Raw genomic sequence first — 4900 nt, forward strand, 5'->3', positions numbered from 1 at the left:
TCAAAGGCCATTGGCTAAAAATCAATTAATTGATTCAAGATTATTCAGGGGGTTCTATATGATCCTTGATAGGTCCAATTCAATCTGGTTGGCAGATGTGATTAATTTTGTGATTAGTTTGACTTCACCCTTATAACTTGGTTCTTTTTTTTTGGAATGCATAGTGGGCTGCTCGGGTTGGTGTTTTCAGACATGGAAATATAGAACAACGTGGGTTTTAATTAGTTGAACTAATAAAATTCGTTGTCATTGAATAAGAGATTTAGAGTTCGAACTTTACCTACACTAAAAACTAATTAGAGTTTCGGACTAACGATAAATAGCAATCATGATGGAGCAAATGTCATATGCTGAATTTTTATCCCAACTATATAAAATGATAATAATAATAATAATACCGATGGAAAGTTTCTATGATACAGGAATACAAGATCCTTTCTTCTTATGTTGTATATAAAGGAAAACTATATTTTTCTTCTTGTTTCAGTTTGAATTATAGAAGACCATAATATACTTCTATTGATTTACACATTTATATTTTATACAACTAAGGTAGCTCCAGAATTGAGAAGCCTCCAGTTGTTAGTAGTCCAAAGACTCCAAACTCCAAAGGGTTACTGACACAAATTAATGAAAGATATGAATGGATATTAAAATGACAAATACAAAATGTAATTTATATGACACGTTCTAAGAGGATTGTTCAGTGCATTTTGGTGATATATAGTAAGGCATTACTTCAGTTCAAATAGGCACTTTGATATTTTTTTTGGCAGTGCTCCACCAAATTGCCTGCTGGAGAATGAAGATAGAGTTTGTGGCAAAGAACACCGGGACTTTGAGGGAAAAAAAATTGACCCAATCATTCAAAAAAAAATTTAAGGGCAACAAAATTATTAAGGGTAAATTGCAATTTGAACCCCTAAAGTTTGGGGGTATTTGGATTTTACCCCTTAAATTTTGGTGGTGTTTGGACTTTACACCTTGACGTTTCAAAATTTGGAATTTCCCCTCTAAAGTTTGTGAGTGTCTGGATTTTACACCCCAAAATTATGAAACTTTAGAGTATAAAATCCAAACATCTCCAAATTTTAGGGGAAAAATCCAAACATCCCTAAAATATAGGAGTTAAAATCTAAATTCTAAAATGTTGGGATGTAAAATCCAAACACCCCCAAACATTAGGAGGTAAAATTTAAATTTTGAAACTTCAGAGTGTAAAATTCAACCACTTCCAAACTTTAAGGGTGTAAAACTTTAGGATGTAAAATCCAAATACTCCCGAACGTTAGAAGGTAAAATCCAAATTTTGAAATTTTATACTGTAAAATCTAATCACTTCTAAACTTTAAGGGAGTAATTTGTAATTTACTCAAATATTAATGAAAACCATGAAAACTAGCTGAGCCAAATTAAAAATAGAACATGAAGTGCTGCAATAAAAAGAAAGGAGTTGATTTTTTAGATGGGCCCAACTAGTGTCAATCCAAATAGCCCACCACTTCATTATAGATTACTTGTTGTTGTTGTTGTTGTTGTTGAGTGTTTTTGGTTGTAAGAAAAGATTGGTATTAAAAGCATTTTGACATTTGAAACTTCTACAAAACAAAAGTTAGATGAGAGAGAGTATTCAGAATTTCAGATACCAAAATTAATTGCTATAAGTTCTCTCTCAAAAAAAGATAAAGAACATGAAATAAAAAATAAAAAAGAAAGGGGTTGCTTTTAGATGGGTCCATGGGCCAGACTATTGTCAATCCAATAGCCCATCACTTCAAGATATGTTACTTTTTTTTTTTTTTTTTTAATTAATAGATAGAAACATTGTAGATTACTTGAGGTTTTTCTTTGTAAAAGATTGGTGTTAAACATTTTGACAGATGAAACTTCTATGGGACAAAAGTTAGATTAGACGGAATATTCAGATGCCAAAAATTATTATTATAACCATGGCATGTAGATATAAAGGTTTGAATTCAATCCAATTGTTGGTCGAGTGATATTCAGGTCTATGTGATTTATGATACTAAGTTTAATTCTTTTGATCAACACCTAGGTACGTAACATCTCAAAGGGATTCTTTGACATAATTATCTAGTGTGTATGGAATAAAGGGATGACACACACAATGATTAGTCAATGCTCTAAAAGTTTTGGACAATCACATTAAAGATTAAAAACAAAAAAACAAAAACATTTGAACCTAATTTTAGAACATTTCATAAAAGAGATGTATTAACAAACAATACTAGCCGGTCCTCTAAAAAATAGCCTCAAATACAAAACCGACCCTCTAACTTTCTTCAAATTTCATTTCAGTCTTCTAACTTTACTTTCGTTCATTTCAATCTTCTAAGTTTCGAATTTATTCAATTAAGACATTTCCGTTAACTTTTGCTAAAATTTTTTGAAAAAAAAAAATCTGGAAAATATTTTTCGATCATTAATTGAATTTTTTAATTTGAAAAGTTTGAAGAAAAATTTATAAAATTGAAAAATCAACCACAACATATAACAAAAGTTGATGAAAAAACCTTAATTGAATAAACTTGAAAGTTAGAGAATTGAAATGAACAAAAGTAAAGTTAAAGGACTGAAATGAAATCTAATAAAACTTAAAGGGTCAGTTTTACATTTTACCCTAAAAAATAATAAGGATATTTTACAATTCTTCTCTAAATGTAATGAACAATAAAGCTCTCATTGAACAATCAAATGGCATGAATTTCAGGTTATAGATAAGAAATGTATAAATTAACGAAAAAAAAAATTGAAACTATATAATTTACTTGAAAAAAAAAAAAGCACTTTGGCGACATCCTACAGACATTTTAGAGCATAATAAGGGATTTGTCCATATTAATACAAATAAGTGAAACGAAAATCTCATAAGAATTGTTAGGACCCTTACTGTGTTGGCACATTCCATACCAAATTTACATATAAATTAAATTACAAATTTCACTATAGTCTTGTTTTGTTGTGGGTTAAATGTGTAATGGGTTGATGAGGTCACGTTAGTAAGTTCTCTACTTGATAGAGTCTACGAATAAGGATTTATTCCAAAATCTAAACTTCAATTATATTTTTTCTTGTGTTTATTGCTTTACTACTTTTTTTTTTTTTTTGCTGAATAATTGCTTAATTACTTATAGCTTTTCATTTGGTGATACTACATGCTTGTGGTAATTAAAAATTAAAATGTGCTAATCAGTTTTATATAATTGATTAACTATAGCTTAATTTGTTTAATCCGCTACATATTAACTATAGCTTAATTGATTAACTATAGCTTAATTTGTTTAATCCGCAAATCAATTTTCATAATTCTTTCAAAAGTACTGTTATCAATCTTGAGAATCAAAGAAGTAAAGTAGAAAAGGATAACCCTTCAATATATAGGTGGCAGACTTCTTATCATGTTAGAAGCAGCACAGCTTATTAGGTGATGAAATCTGCCAAATGATTTCGACAATAATAAGAACATTCTCTAATAGCTATACCAAAAGAACAATGATTGAAAATAGTATATATTGTAAAAAAGACACTTTAAGAAGATGGGCATGGTTAAAAATGTTAAAATCTGTTTTACTCTGGGATTTTAAAGGTGTCTGGATCAAATTCCTGGTTGATCCAACCGAACTTCTCCATGAAAGGGTTGGCATGGACACTGGTGGATACCCTTCAATGCAGTCTTTCTACACATTTGAATCACCCAAATCCAAATCCCCCACCACCTCCCACACACAGCTATTACATTTAAAGTCAGCACCAAAGCTTATCATCAGTACTGTTTCTCCCTTTTTAAGCCTTTTCTTGGCTTCCATGTACCCAAGCTCAATTTAACACCATCTATGACAGACTTTCCACCAGCGTGGAGGCAAAAATGATCAACACCAGTCTTAAAGTTGATTACAGGTTTTGTGCCCCTACCAGCCTCACTAGAGGTTTGAGTTTTACTCATTTTTCGGACAAGGGACACAACCATAAACCTAAGTAATTCACTTATTGGTAAAATCCTAGGTGATATCTCTCTAAAGTTATCCACAAATGCTCTTGTAGCTGCTTTAGGGAGATTCTTGCTTAGGTAAACGCCTAACCTCCCTTGCTCATCTTGTTGTTGCATGCAACAACCATATGACTCCTCTCTAGCCCCATGGTGTGTCCTAACTGAACACTTCAATTTGAACATGGCTCTGTGTTTCAAGGCCCTTTTGTTTGTCAAAAGCATTGCACACCCACCTCACCGGAACAAACAATTTGGAAGGATTATTGATTTATCATTACCCGAATACCAATTTGGAGACATAGACTCGGTAGTGACAACAAGAGCATACAAGTTCTTGTTGGATGTAAAGACGTTTCTGACTATGTCAACTGAGATAAGGCTAGCACTGCAGCCCATCCCACTAAGATTATAAACTTTGATGTCATCTCTCATCTTGTAATGGTTGATAATCCTAGCAGCTAAAGAAGGAACCAAGGAGAGCATGGAAACGTTAACCACAAGCACCTCAATTTCTAAGGGAGAAATGGCAGTTCTGGCCAAGAGCTTTGCAATACTGTCGTGGAAAAACTCTTCCATCTCTAAGATCGCATCAAGAATTGTGGGATTTTGTTCCCTGCCAGCAATGATGGTCCTTGGTGCATACGTTTGCTCACCAATGCCGAAGTTCACAACGGTTTTTAGGATGAACTTGTACTCAAGGAGACCGAGATTCTTGGTCCTCTTGATGACCGCCAAACACAATTCACTGTCTAGCATTCTATCATTGGTGGGCTTATAGCATTGGTAGTCTAGAATGTAACATTCTTGGTCTCTTCTTGCATCAACACGCTTCCATATCATGAACAAGAAATAGAAGATAGAGAGAGCATACAGTAAAATGAGAAGCTCCAT

General features: G+C 32.6%; 1 pseudogene; it reads right to left on the reverse strand.

The window, feature by feature from the left end:
• Nucleotides 1-3588: 3588 nt before the first annotated feature.
• Nucleotides 3589-4900, reverse strand: LOC142618331 (3-ketoacyl-CoA synthase 12-like; annotated as a pseudogene).

The sequence above is a fragment of the Castanea sativa genome, chromosome 12, assembly GCF_040712315.1.
Source record: "Castanea sativa cultivar Marrone di Chiusa Pesio chromosome 12, ASM4071231v1".
NCBI lineage: Eukaryota > Viridiplantae > Streptophyta > Magnoliopsida > Fagales > Fagaceae > Castanea > Castanea sativa.